The following is a 16,096-nucleotide window of genomic DNA, read 5'->3' as shown; positions in this document are numbered from 1 at the left end:
GAACAACCAGGAGACAGTGAAGGAGGGGAGACTGGCATGCTGTAGTCCTTGGGGTTGCAAATAGTTGGATAGAACTATGTGACTGAACAAGAAAACAACACATTTACATGTATCACTGTGTGTGTGTGTTAAGTCACTTCAGTTGTGTCTGACTCTTTGTGACCTTATGAACTGTAGCCTACCAGGCTCCTCTGTCCATGGGATTCTACAGGCAAGAATACTAGGTTACCATGCCCTCCTCTGGGTGATCTTTCTTCCCAACTCAGGGATGAAACCTGCATTTTTTACGTCTCCTGCATTGGCAAGTGGGTTCTTTGCCACTAGCACCCCGCTGGGAAGCCCCATATATATTATGTATGATATATAAAATTACTATTAATATATTATTACAGTAAAATAGTCACTATATATACATTCAGAGATACACACATATATATGTAATTTTGATGCATGTATAAACTCATAAAATATGACCCTAACAAATGTCTTGGAAAAAAATCTTTTTCAGTCAATTGTATATTGCAGATATATGCATGAATTGTGATTAGAGAACTATTATGCAGCATTAAATTCATTTTAGTAGGGAAGAATGGTCAAAATTGTGGTAAGGATAATGACTAAACAGAATGTAAACAGTACAAATCTTAACAATGTAAAATGAATATTACAAACGCCAACAAAAATCAGCTGGTAGGGGAGATGAATTATAAGAAATCATAAGAAAATCATTTTCCCCCAATTGTGAAATGGGAAGTTAAAAAGTCAAGTGTTCAAATTTGAAGGATATAGTTTACAAACATTGATATTTAGACTTCAGTTTCTGGCGAGATGAGAGATGAGACTACATACCCTACCACCACACTCTTCTTTAAAAACAGCTAAGAGGCAGAAACAACTGAAGTGACTTAGCATGCACACAAAACTAGTCTTGATCTGAGATAGTCTGGATTCAACTATTCTTCCCGAAGGAAATTTCAAGATTTCATTTCAAACAGAGAAGAAGTGATCCTAGAAAAAAAAAAAATCACTGTAAAATACAGATGTAAAATACACTGTAAAATTCACTGTAAAAATACAAATCAAGGAAAGTACCAATACATTTACAAAAATAAGCAGACACTCATTGTACAAAGAATTCTGGCAGAGTCCCCTGGGACCTATAACAAGACTAAAACTAAATATGTAACAATGTATATATTGGGAAGAGGCTAATGGGAATTACAAGTTCTAATTTCCATGCATTTTGACAGATAATATAGCTATTGACTTTCATTAGCCTTTTTCCAACCAACGTTAATCACTCATCTGAAAAATCTGAGCCATGAGCAGTACATATTTCTATATATAAATGTAAAGATTCTGCTTTAAGAAAAAATAAGGGATTGACACCGGTCATTAACTGAAAAATTGAATATCTTTATAGACCACTTGCTAAAATGTCTGAGTAAGATCAGGAGATTATTAACTCCATGGAGGGTCATGAGTTAAAAGATGGAATAGGAAAATAAAAAAAGTACTTCTCTCTAGAAAAGCAACACATAAAATGGAAAACCCTGTCAAAATAAGCCTCTTCGGACTTTTGGAATCTAATCAAAAGCTATAGCAGCAGCACACATGCTCAGTACGGAGAACAAACCACCAACCTGAAAATCAATGGGAGAGATCTGCAGCATTTTAACTTGCCCTGATTCCATCTCCCACGCCTTAGCTCAGGAGCAGTTCTAAAAAAGATGGTCTGCACTTCTGATGTACACTCACAACCAGAAGGAGCAGAATGTACCTTACACTCACAGAACTCTGGATATTGGATTTGACCTGTCTGGTGACTGGACAGGGAGGCCTGGCGTGCTGCAGTCCACGGGGTTGCAGAACCAGACACGACTGAGTGACTGAACTGAACTGAAGAAGCGGTATTAGAAGAGGTTTACCAAAAATATTCCAGATTGTAGAAAGACCTTACTTCATCTCCAAAATGATAAAAATGTATTCTGAAAGAGTACAGTAAAGGTAAATGTACCCATAACGACATTGAAGCACTTCTGATAATTGAAGATAAAATTAACCTTTATATCAAAAATTTGAGGTTAAGATAGATTAAATATAAATTCTTAATAAATATAAACAAACACAAATATTTGACCATTATTTTCCTGTTTAAAAAAAATAGTTTCCTCGGGCTACCTACAAATCACTGTTAGTTGTTAAAATAAGTTTTAATATTTAATAAAAACTATAATCTTATTTGCCTCTTTAAAAGCTTTCTTACAGTATTTCAGTATTTAATTGTTCCAAGATCAAAAGGAAATATTAAAAAAAATTAAAGGTAAAAGAAAAGTATCTACACAGGAACAACAATTTCACTGACAGCAGATTTCTTATCACAGCACAAGATCTGAAGACAAAAGGTATTAAATATACACCAAGAGGCAGAGAAGCTCTCAGTCAAGAATGTGACAACTGCAGGGACTCTCTTGAAGGAATGAGAACAAAAGAAGAGATTTATTGTATGTAAATTGTAAAAGTTTAGGGCATGTATCTCTTTAGTATTCTAATAAAAATTGTTCCTTAATAAGCACAGAAGTGAATTCAGAGTTAACCAAACACATATAAATAATATTGAACAAACATTATAATAAAATATGACCTTATAGGTAATAACTTACAAGCTATAAAATGATTTTGATGCTTAAAATTATAAAAGTAAAATTAAAACAAATAAATGAAGAGATGTATTTGAACATGAAGAATACTACCTTTTAGAAGAGGCTCATAATACTGAAAGATTTTAAATTCATTACAATAAAGTATTAATGTTGATGTTAGCACTTATAGACTACCATCAGTAGAAAATGACAGAATCTATGATTTCCAAGTAACAGTGCCAACAAATGAGACATTAAAGCATTATCAAAAGGAAGGTAGAAGGCAAGAAAATAGAAAAAGAGAAGCAAAAAAATTGTTGATATTCAGAAACACAAAATATGCTGATATAAATAAGTCTATGTATATCCATTAATGTATCAAATGTAAATGAATTATATTCATCCAACAAAATACAGAGATGACCATATCAGATTAAAAACAGAAAATCTACTTATGAACTTCTTAGAACAGTCACACCTAAACATAAATGCACATAAACATACATGAACACCCAAAACCAAAAAAGGCTGATAATAAAATAATGAAAAAAAGGGCTTATGCCTACAGTGACTGTGGTAGCAATACTGATATAAGACCTAAGCATAGGTAGGCATATAAATGATGCTACAAAGTCATAATAAAATGGACAATCTGATAAAAGAGGAAAATGCATGGTGTGTTTATTCCCTATGAAAGAAGTAAACTTTATAATGCAGGAAACTTGTTTATCCCAGAAAAACATACAAGAGCATTATTAAGGATAGTAAAACTTTAAAAGCTTTCCCGTTGAGTTAGGAAATGATTTTAACATGCTTTATTAAAACCACTTCTTTTTAATGTTGATTGAGGAACCATCTGACAATAAGACAAAAAAGAAATAGAAGGGCTAGGATCTAAAATGGAAAATAAAATATAATTATTGAAAACACACTTGCTTATATTAAAAATAAATATTTATAGATGGTCTACTATTACAAATAAGTAAATATCCAAAAATTTAGATTCAAGGATGACGTACAAATGGTGAGACTTACATACTTTGTTTATGGAATGATCATTTTGTAAAGATTACAAATCTCTCCAAATTGTTCTATTGGTTCAATAAAATAAAAATGAGAATCCAAGGTTAGTTCAGGTATAGAAATTGAGAACCTTACTATATATTTCATACGAAATTATAAAAGATGAAGAAGAATAAGGCAATTTTAAAGAATGAATTAAAAGTACTTACTCTGTGGAATACTGAGACCTACAAAGTTATAGTGCCTTTATACAGTCAGTCAATATTGTATAGGAGCAAGGATAAATAAACACCCATCAAACAGCAAGGTTTACTCAGACATTCAGAAACGTATGCACACAAACACACTTACACACACATACTTGAACCAAGACAAAGGCACTGGTGTTTTTAATAAATAATTCTGGATCAATTGACTATCAATGTGGGTAAAGCCTAAAACATGACTTCTACCAGTATACTACAAAAAATCAGGTTAAGTTTTAGAATTAATCATAAAAGATGAAAACAAGCTTTGTAGAACATTAATTAAAGATCTATAGTGAAAGACTCAGAGAGAAGAAAAGTTTCTAAAACAAAATAAAAACAGTATTAAAGAAAAAGATTGATAAAATTAAGAACCTAACTCCTGTCTGCCTAGAGACATCATTAAGAGAATAAAAATGAAATCTACAGAGTGGAAGGAAATATTTATAACATATGCAATCAATAGTGTTCATATTCAGAATATGTAAAGAATTTCTGTGTATTGATACTGAAAAGACAGATAATCCAATTTAAATTGGGCAAAATATGTGAACACACATCATACATACATGAAATCATACATACTCTCAAGCAGGTTGAGTCAGCCAGCTAATAAAGGTGACTCCAAAGCCTTCATTCTATATCAATGCATGCCTATAATGTTCAAGTTTTAGGTACTAATGTTACAATAAATGTTAGCATAAACATCACAGCATTCAAGTTCTCTACACTGGCTGTTGGTTTAACTGCCCGTTCTGGTCTATCTTCCTGTCTTGAGTGTCTGCTTAGGGACTTACCAACTTAGTTTAATGTAGAATTTGCCTTCTATACAAATTCATATATTTGCAGATAAATCTAACCTGCAGTAGCTTGAGTTATCTTACAAGTAGTAGCTCCCTGATAACACTGCCTGTTTCTTTGGCTCCCAGACTTGTGCTCTCAAACAACTGTCTTTCTTGTCATCTCTCTTGGGATCTCCCAGTTATTTGACATTAGTTTCTAAGTACAGCTCCCAATATTCAATATCTCTAAAATTTGTTCTGTATTTCAAGTATGTTGTCATTATAGGTTAAAAGAAGATACTTGTCACATATTAGAATATACCTTAGAGGAGATTCAGTTAATATATTTAAATTACTACATTATATATACTGAGAAAAGTTAATTTAGTAAGAAAATTATAAGCAGCATTAATAAGCATTATATATAATTTTACACTGCATGATGACTATCAGAGGGTTGTATCTTTATATATGCATTAGCCCTAGAACATCTCCTCAGTTCAATTCAGTTCAGTCGCTCAGTCGTGTCCAACAATTTGCGACCCCATGGACAGCTACACAAGGCTTTCCTGCCCATCACCAACTCCCGGAGCTTGCGCAAACTCATGTCCATCAAGTCGGTGATGCCATCCAACCATCTCATCCTCTGTCATCTCCTTCTCCTTCTGCCTTCAATCTTGCCCAGCAACAGGGTCTTTTCCAATGATCTTACCTCACATCTACAGGAAATAATCACTGCTTTCCTTGACTCAGTGCAGAAGCGAAACCCTTTGGTCCAATACCTCAACTAGCTGAGTGGACTCTGATAGCTTACAAACTCAGGTCAGGGTGATGTAGAATGCCTTTCCAGTAACTTCATGTTAGAGGACCACCAACTCTCATACACAACAGAAGTCAGACAATATGAACATGGAAATTCTGTTAGCCTCCTAAATATTAACTAGAATTCTACTATTAAAATGCTGAAATAGGGGTGAGAATAATGAAGTTACTATAGAGGAAGTTATGAGAAATACTAGGCCTTACTGTAACATTACAAAGATAGGATTACCCTGATTTTCCTTATGCATTTAGTAAAATTTAAGAATGATTTAATTTCAGACATTACAAAATAGAAAAATATCTTTTGCAGTAGGGACACTTTTTACCATATTTTTTCCAGGTAGAATTTTCCCCCAAATTGGTAAGTGACAATGGCAGTCACAGTTGTGTGTGGATGACAAAGGGTTATCCTCAGATGAGGACAACCATCCCTGGAGAGTAACACAGGACAACAAATCGCGATAAACTAATCTGGTACTTACACCAGCTTCTCTGCTATGAAAGAAATACTAACGGAATCTTTTTCGGTAGCTAGAGGATTTCTCCCTGTTCTTTATTAACACTCCCCCCTCCCCCCGCCCATGGGCAACAAAGAAAGGAGCCCCACTGTTCTTACTTCCTGGCAGGAGGACATTCCAGGAGCAGATGGTCCTCAGCAGAGGAAGAAATGAAAGACAGTGGAAGACAAGTCACACACCTCTGGCTTCATTATTTGTTAGGGGAGGCATCAGCTCTAGATGGCTCTTCTGCCCCTTTTCGTTTGATACCAAGACTCAGGGACAATGAGTTTTACCAGCCCCTTCCTGTAAGCAGGACCAGGAGGGGCTCTGATCAGGAGGAGTAAGAAACCTACATACAGACAGCATGAGTATCAGAGGTTATTCTGAGACCCCCTGCACAATGCAAGAAGAGGGTCTTCGTGAAGGTGGCTGTTTCTTCTTCCTAAACCTGAGAATTGTTTCCAGTCTTCTGTCCTGCTCTTCTGTACCTGGTAACCATTGTAAAAATAATAATCTGTACAGATGGGTTGAGGTACTATTGCTGGAATTAATTAACTTGGGATTGAATGTACAGGAAACTCACAGAGATGGAAATGGTTGGAGCTGAGTTGCCTGCTCCCTGAAGTAAGTACAGAGGATGATAAGTCCCAGAAACCTTTTCTGTACTGATGGAGGGAACAGAATTCAGGAGTCTCTAGGTGTGAGTGCTTTAGAGTCTGATCACCTAAAACCAACCTATTCCCCAGACACATTCCTGTGGAGCTCAGGGAACAATTACTATGTCTCTTTTTACCTTTCTCCATTTTTTCCTACAAAGTAGTAAAAACATTCTCCCTTCCCTCTGGGTCTCCTGATTTGTCATCTAAGAGTTTGTGTCTCTCTCTGTGTGTGCACCTGCTTATGCAGGAGAAAAATCTCAATAAAAATGGCAAAGATCTCCGTATTTAAGAGAATCTTGCTATAAAAATTTTTAACAGATAAGTCATACTCTATTGATTATGTCCCATAGTACAGTCCCCAAGGATAGGAATGCAGTATGTACTTGATATTGATTCTGCTTCTATATCCTAATTTTAGAAAGATTCACATTGTAATAAATATGACTCCCATGGACCTTGTTATAGTAGCCCCTCAGAGAACTCTATCGCTCTCAGGGAGTGAATAATCTTTGTCTGCTGAAAAGTGTTAAGGTGTAATAATTATAAAAATTTTCCATTGCAAATACTAATCATTACTTGGGAAGCTTTGGAGATGGAATCCTATGGCCTCAGTGCTTTCGGTTTTAATTTACTTTTTAAGTATGTGTCCCATTTTGAAAACACTTTTTCCATAAATATATGTTCTACATTTAGAGAGGCCACTGTCCCTTTCTGTTGTAAACACACTGTTGTAAGCTCTGAATTTAGATGAGGCAAGGCTTTGCCTGCACCCACGAATCCAGAGACAACACAAAACATGATGACTCAGATCCCTTAAATTCATGAGTATTCACATTGATTTGACTGTTGATGTTCCCAGAAAGTATACTGTATTTCACTGGTCTTCTCTCAGATGACTTTTTCTCTTATTTCCTTTCTTTAAGCTTCTGTAAGTCCTTCCACCCATAGTCTCAGCTAGTAAGTGAGAGTAACTGAGAACATGGAAACAATGAGTTTGTACACTACTAACACATTAATTAATTAATCTTTGCATTTATCCCAACTTGGCTTCTCTTACTAAGGAGTCATGAGTTTCCTCCCTAGTGAAGGCCAGCCTCCAACTTATGCTATGAGTTCAAACTCCCTCTCAAGAACTTCTCTCCAGCAATAAAATCTCTGTTCCTATCTGACATGCACACAGTGGGTTACAATGTGAAACTCCTAACTTTAAAGACACTAATTATCTGTTTGCCCCATGTCCAAGGTCAGGAGCAGTGGCTGTGCTTCGCTGGACCGGCCTTGAGGAGATGCCCCACGTCCAGGGTCAGAGAAACCCCAGTAAGATGGTAGGCGCTGGAGTGACTGTGAAGAGATACCCAGCATCCAAGGGCAAAGAAGCCCCAGCAAGACAGTAGGAGGGGCGAATTCTTGTTTAGAATCAAACCCCATTCCTGCCAGAGACGCTCAGAGGGCTCAAACAAACGTTGTGTGCACCAGGACCCAGGGACCCCACAGAGACCAAGACAGAACTGTGTCTGAGCATCTCCTGTGGCGGTGCGGGTCAGCAGTGGCTGCCGCAGGGGCGGGGGCTCCGGGTGCAGCAGACTCGGGTATGGCATAAGCCCTCTTGGAGGAGGTCGCCATTAAACCCACCATAAACCACCAGAACTTAAACAGGCTGGGAAAAAGACTCTTGGAGGGCACAAACAGAACCTTGTGCACCAGGACCCAGGAGAAGGGAGACTGACCCAGACTGGCCTGTGGGTGTCCGGGAGTCTCCAGAGGAGGCGTGGGTTTGTGGTGGCCTGCTGCAGGGTTGGGGGCAATGAGTGTAGCAACACATGCATGGGATCTTTGGAAGCAGGTCGCCATCATCTTCATTACCTCCACCATAGTTAGGCCCCAGGTAAATAGCCCAAAGAAAGGCAATCCCAAAGAACGCTCAAACTACCACACAATTGTACTCATCTCACACGCTAGTAAAGTAATGCTCAAAATTCTTCAAGACAGGCTTCAACAATACGTGAACCATGAACTGCCAGATGTTCAAGCTGGTTTTAGAAAAGGCAGAGGAGCCAGACATCAAATTGCCAACATCTGCTGGATCATCAAAAAAGCAAGAAAGTTCCAGAAAAACACCTATTTCTGCTTTATTGACTCTGCCAAAGCCTTTGACTGTGTGGATCACAATAAACTGTGGAAAACTCTGAAAGAGATGGGAATACTGGACCACCTGACCTGCCTCTTGAGAAATCTGTATGCAGGTCAGGAAGCAACAGTTAGAACTGGACATGGAACAACAGACTGATTCCAAATAGGAAAAGGAGTACGTCAAGGCTGTATATTGTCACCTTGCTCATTTAGCTTATATGCAGAGTATGTGAGGCTGTCACGGCTAACGCCATGGCAGGCAGCCTAGAGTAGGAGTAGGCCTGGTTTTCTGGGGTAACATAATTATCAGGCTACCTGGAGCCAGCCAATCAACATATGCCTAGCCAGAAGAAAGGGAACCTATCAGCGGAAAGCTGAAAGCCCCACGTAGGGCCAACAAAAATTACCTTGCAACTGTGTAACCAATCCGCTTATGCCAACTACCCACTATGTAACCAATCCGATTGCGCCAACTACCTGCTGCTTGTTTTGACCTAATAAATATCCGAGAGAACTGGGGCTCGGGGCCTTTCATCCTCACACACCTGGTGAGGGCGGGAGGCCCTGGCTCGAGTCAGTAATAAATTCCCCTATTGCGAGTTGCATTGTTTCGAGGAGTCTTCTTTCCCAACCGGGGACTCAGACTACGGGCAGAACATTTGGGGGCTCGTCCGGGATCCCTTGACCGGGGAAGAACACTCTTTGGAACAAAGGGGAAAAAGACAGGTAATAGCACCGGTGCTCAGGCAGGTTTAGAAAAAGTCCAGAGTAAAGCCGAGGCCCTGCTGTGAAGCGGGGAAGGTTTCTGGCACAGAAAAAGTCCAGAGTAAAGCCGAGGCCCTGCTGTGAAGTGGGGAAGGTTTCTGGCGCAGAAAAAGTCCAGAGTAAAGTCGAGGCCCTGCTGTGAAGCGGGAAGGTATCTGGCGTTAGGGAAAGCTTTCCATAAGGGAACGGACTAGCCGTTCCGGCTGGCGTGAGGCCGAGGCCAGCGAGCGCGCTGGGAGGCAGCCAGCTCTGCGAGAAGGAGACCTCCTCTCCTAAGCCCGAATCTGAGGGAACAGTGGACGCCATACGGTAAGGTGACCCTTGTTCCAGAGGATCTGTGTTGTCAGCCGATGTCTGTCTGTCTGTGTGTTTTTCTGTATAACTGCCGGCATTGTCTCCTGTCTCGTTGTTCTCTGGTGTGTCGTTGTCTACTTCCTATAAAGCCTTGGAGCCTCATTTCTGTTTCTGGGAGTTTCAGTGAACAGACTGACAGTTGTCGGGGCAACTGACGAGTCCCAGCCAGGGTTACTCCCTGGCGGATTCTGAAGGCCTGCCAACAAGTCTGCCCCAGTAACGGGAGCCTGAGAGTGTGAAACTCTTTTCTTTTTTCTCGTATTCTAAACCAAGAATCTGGCCAAATAAAAACCCATCTGTGTGGGCACGGGACAGGCACTTAAGAGCCGATAGGGCACCTGCCACTAGAAGACTCCCATGAAAGGATAAGGGGGTCACGGAATGGGCTAGAAACCCTTAGGGTGCCCACCCCCAGCAAGAAAACTTCCGTGCAACGATGCAGGCACATAAGCAGTTCCAAAAGCATACCACAAGCCCAACCTCCTGGCCGCCACCACTCCCGATAGGATTTATTGGTGGTAATTCTCAGTGACTTTCTTCTGACTCTCGCTATGAGGCAAAGAAAATATACTCACACTCTCTCTCATGACTGATCATTTCTCGGATGTCAGGGCTAGAGTGTATGATCTGTTGCTACTGGTTACAAAGAGTAAATTAATAACCTTTTGCTCTGCAGAGTGGCCCACCTTCCAAGTTGGATGGCCTCCAGAAGGAACTTTTCAACCTTCTATTATTCGGGCAGTGAAAGAAAAAGTTATGGCTCCTGATCCCTGGGGCCACCCGAGCCAAGTCCCATATGTTATGGTCTGGCAAGATCTAGTAGAAGATCCGCCCAAATGGTTAAAACCTTTTGTTCACAAACTCCCTGATTCTCCTAATGTACAGGCCCTGGTTACAGAAACTCCCACTCCCCCAGAAGAAGCCAAGAAGAATAAGGGCCCAAAACCGGTCTTGCAGGAATCCTCGGACCGGAACCTGATTGACTTGGAGACGGAAATTAGGACCCCGCCATATGCCCCTCCTCCGTTGCAGGTTCCCCTGGGGGGAAGAGCCCCCCAGATGAATCAGAAGGGGCGGGGGAGTCCTGACCCCGAAGAGAGAATAGAGGGGGTGGGGGTGAGCGAGATCATGGGGACCCAGAGTTACCTTCATCTACTGTACAGGCACTCCCTGTCCGGGTGGGACCAGCTAACCTGGACGGAAAGCGAACCTATCAATACTGGCCCTTTTCCCATTTTGTTCACTCATAACCCCACCTTGGATGATTGCCAGCAGCTGTTGCAAGTGCTCTTCACCACAGAAGAACGGGAGCGAATCCTGGCAGAGGCGCAGAAACGGGTCCCGGGGGTCGACGGGAGACCAACCGCCCAGCCTCATCTCATGGACAAGGGGTTTCCTCTGTTGCGGCCTAACTGGGATTTTGAGCGAGTGGAAGGTAGGGAGCGTCTCCGAGTGTACCACCAGACTCTAATGGCTGGCCTGCGGGCCACAGCTAAAAAGCCAACAAATTTGGCAAAGGTAAATTTAGTAAGGCAAGAGCCCACTAAAAGCCCGTCAGCCTTCCTAGAGAGGCTAATGGAAGCCTTTAGGCAATATACACCCATGGACCCCCAGGCTGAGGAATCACGTGCTGCAGTTCTACTAGCGTTTGTGAATCAGGCAGCCCCAGATATTAAGAGGAAATTACAAAAGATAGAAGGGTTAGGAGAACAGACAATACAAGATTTACTGAAAGCAGCTGAAAAGGTGTTTAATAATAGAGAGACCCCAGAAAAAAGAGAGAAACCACTTCATCGGGAGGAAAGGGAACTAGCTGAGAAGATCAGGAAAGAAGATAGGGAACATAGGGCGAAGGAAAACTGGAAAAACCAGAGAGAGCTTGCCAAGATTCTTTTTGCGGGGATAAAGGCCAGAACAGAATTGAGGGAGCCTCGAGGCCCCCAGACAGGAAAAAAAAAAAAAAGAGAGAGAGACCAAAAAGGCAGGCCCTAAAAAAGATCAGTGCGCTTACTGCAAAGAACGGGGGCACTGGGAAAAGGAGTGCCCTAAGAGGGACCCAAAGAGAGAGAATCTCCCCTGGAACTTGAGTTCTATATGCGGGGGAAGACAGTGACTAGGTTAGTCAAGACTCGACACCCCTCCCCGAGTCCTGGGTAACCACACATATGGAGAGGAAACCCGTTGGCTTCATGGTGGACACTGGCGCCCAACACTCTGTTTTAAATAAAAAACTGGGACCAATGTCTAAGAAAACCAGCTTGGTGCAGGGAGCCACGGGGACAAACAGATATTGTTGGACCACAGAACGGAAAGTAAATCTGGGGACCCATCAGGTGTTCCATTCATTTTTGGTGATACCAGAATGCCCAGCCCCTCTGGTTGGACGGGACTTGTTGACTAAAGTTAATGCTCAGATCCATTTTGACCCTGGGAGAATGTCAGTCACGGATGGACTTGGACAGCTGATACATGTCTTGTCTCTAGCTTTAAGATATGAATACAGACTTTTTGTGCCTAAGCCCTCAGAGGTTATAGCACCAGATATACAACCGTGGGTCCACAAATACCCGTTGGCATGGGCAGAAACAGCAGGAATGGGACTGGCTAAACAGAGACATCCAGTCATCATTGAACTAAAAGCCGAGGCGACGCCTGTGAGGGTGAGGCAATACCCTATGAGCCAGGAGGCTCGGTGGGGGATCACTCCCCACATTCGACGGCTCATGGATGCCAGAATTCTCAAGCAGTGCCAATCCCCTTGGAACACCCCCTTACTACCGGTGAAGAAGCCAGGGAGTATGGATTATAGACCTGTCCAGGACCTACGAGAAGTCAACAAGCGGGTGAGTGACATACACCCTACTGTCCCAAACCCGTATACCCTCCTGAGGAGTCTACTGCCTGAGTACACTTGGTACACTGTGTTGGACTTAAAAGATGCTTTTTTCAGCCTACCCCTGGAGGCCCAGAGCCAGGAAATATTTGCCCTTGAGTGGACTGAGGGGGAAGGCCAACCGGTAGTACAACTAACTTGGACCCGCCTCCCACAAGGGTTCAAAAACTCCCCTACCTTGTTTAATGAGGCTTTGAGTAAAGACCTCTATGAATATCGGACTCGCCACCCAGAGGTCATCCTGCTGCAATATGTGGATGACCTATGTTGGCTGGAACCACAGAGGAGGCATGCAGCCATGCCACCAGTGACCTCTTACAGACTCTAGGCACCTTAGGACATCGTGCTAGCGCAAAGAAGGCGCAAATATCCCAGCAAGAGGTCACCTATTTGGGGTATAAGATCAAGCAGGGGCAAAGGTGGCTAACTCAGGCCATGAAGAAAACAATATTGCAGATACCAGAGCCCAAGACCCCCCACCAGATTAGAGAGTTTTTGGGGACTGTTGGATATTGTAGACTGTGGATCATGGGGTTTGCTGAGAAGGCCTGGCCCTTGTATGAGAGAAGTAAAGAGACCCCAAACTGAACTTGGACTGAGCCAATGAAACAGGCTTTCTAGACACTCAGACGGGCCCTACTAAAAGCCCCAGCCCTTGCCCTGCCAAACCCAAATAAGCCATTCCAGCTGTTTGTAGATGAAAAGCAAGGAATAGGAAAGGGGGTCTTGACGCAACAATGGGGACCATGGAAGCGGCCGGTAGCATGCCTTTCAAAGCAATAGGACCCAGTGGCATCTGGGTGGCCCCCTTGCCTCCGCATCATTGCAGCCACTGCCCTCCTCATCCATGACGCCGACAAGTTGACATATGGACAGCAACTCTGGGTTTACACCCTCCATGCCATCTAAGGGGTTCTAAAGCAGCCGCCAGATCAACGAGGATACCACCCTCCAGAAGGATGACAAAGATGGATGGTACCGAGATCAAAACAACAACCTGATATTGCCTGCCATCCTGGGTCGTCACCTATGTGAACACCTGCACACAACTACACACTTGGGGAAAAAAAAAAAAAAAAAGACAAGACCTTGACTCTTCTCCAGATGGCCTGCCTGAGGTTCCCTTGACAAAATGCAACTGTACGAGAGATAATCCAGGCTTGCAAAGCGTGCCAGCTGATGAGGACAGGGAAAAAGGCAGCACACTGGAACGAGGTACCGAGGGGAAGAGCCAGGGCAACACTGGGAGATAGATTTCACTGAGGTAAGACCAGGCAAGTACGGGTATCGCTATCTGTTGGTTCCGGTAGATACCTTCTTGGGATGGATAGAAGCCTTCCCCACTAAGGGAGAGACAGCAACAGTGGTTGATAAAAAGATCTTAGAGGAGATAGTGCCTAGGTACGGGCTGCCAGTGACTATGGGCTCTGATAACGGACCTGCCTTTGTGAGCCAGATTGTACAAGGGCTGGCCCAAGTTTTGGGGACAAAATGAAAGTTACATTGTGAATATAATCCCCAGAGCTCAGGACAGGTTGAGAGAATGAATCGGACCCTAAAAGAAACTTTGACAAAGTTGGAAATAGAGACTGGTGGGGACTGGGTGACCCTCCTTCCCTTCGCGCTCTTTTGAGCGCGTAACACCCCTTATAAGCTGAATCTTACCCCTTTGAGATTCTGTATGAAAGACCCCCTCCTGTGTGTCCTATATTCGAGGGAAAATGCCTACCACCCCTACCTTGGGACAATTCCAGCAATCACTGATGGCATTAAGCAAGGTGCATAGCCATGTTTGAAAATTAATTTGAGAGATACACGAGGGAACAAGCAAGGGAACCATCCCCTCACATAATATTGGCCCGGGTGATTGGGTTTGGGTAAAACGACACCAATCTAAAGCATTAGAACCTAGATGGAAAGGTCCTTATGTTGTTCTCCTTACCACTCCCACTGCTGTTAAGGTCGACGGGATCCGGCCCTAGGTTCACTGCAATCACGTGCGGCAAGCCACCCCGGAAGAACAGGAAAAGATGCAAGCAGAATGAGAGGCAAGACCTCACCCGTCAAACCCTTTGAAACTGTTTTCATCGGCCCAGGAGCAACCAGCCACAACCCCCATCAGCCAGCTAACCTGACTTGGGTGATCTACAATCGTGAGACTGGAGAAGTGCTTAATTCGAGCTCCAACGTGGCCCCCAAAGAGACATGGTGGCCAGTACTGACCTTTGATTTGTGTGTGCTGGCGGCTGACAGTAATGGGTTTGGTTCCCACCAACTGACCAAGTTCTTTGCCCACGGCTCTTTCGGTCTGTTCACCCGTAACTGTGAGCGAAAAGGCCCACAGTACTACGAGCAGGTGCCTGTCTATGTCTGCCCGGGGAGAGAAAGGGATCGGGACCAAATTGAAAAGTATGGGGGAGTTGACTCTTTTTATTGCGCCGCTTGGGGTTGCAAAACCATGGGAACAGTCCATTTCGCACCTCCAAGAATCCTTGAGCTTCTTGGCTGAAGTAGTGTTACAGAATAAGAGAGGTTTAGATTTGTTGTTTCTGCAACAAGAAAGATTATGTACAACACTGGGAGAAAAATGCTGTTTCTATATCGACCATTCAGGGGTGGTACAAAAATCTCTCCAGAAAGTAAGAGAGGGACTAGCCCAGTAAAAGAGAGAATGAAAAGCCCAACAAGGCTGGTTTAAATCTTGGTTTCAGCGCTCCCCCTGGTTGACCACTTTGATTTCCACTCTCCTGGGTCCACTCATAGTATTAATATTGTTACTGACCTTTGGTCCATGCATTTTAAACCGTCTGGTCTCATTTATTAGGAAGCACCTAAATACCATCCAAATTATGGTATTGAGACAACAATATCAGTCAATTTCACAAGGTGACGAGAAAGATTCCTCTACAAAAGTATAAAGACAGGGGGGAAATGTGAGGCTGTCACGGCTAACGCCATGGCAGGCAGCCTAGAGTAGGAGTAGGCCTGGTTTCCTGGGGTAACATAATTATCAGGCCTCCTGGAGCCAGCCAATCAACATATGCCTAGCCAGAAGAAAGGGAACCTATCAGCGGAAAGCTGAAAGCCCCACGTAGGGCCAACAAAAATTACCTTGCAACTGTGTAACCAATCCGCTTATGCCAACTACCCACTGTGTAACCAATCCGATTGTGCCAACTACCTGCTGCTTGTTTTGACCTAATAAATACCCGAGAGAACTGGGGCTCGGGGCCTTTCATCCTCACACACCTGGTGAGGGCGGGAGGCCCTGGCTCGAGTCA

The sequence above is a fragment of the Muntiacus reevesi genome, chromosome 6 (genome assembly GCF_963930625.1).
Source record: "Muntiacus reevesi chromosome 6, mMunRee1.1, whole genome shotgun sequence".
NCBI lineage: Eukaryota > Metazoa > Chordata > Mammalia > Artiodactyla > Cervidae > Muntiacus > Muntiacus reevesi.
This window is presented reverse-complemented; position numbering follows the sequence as displayed.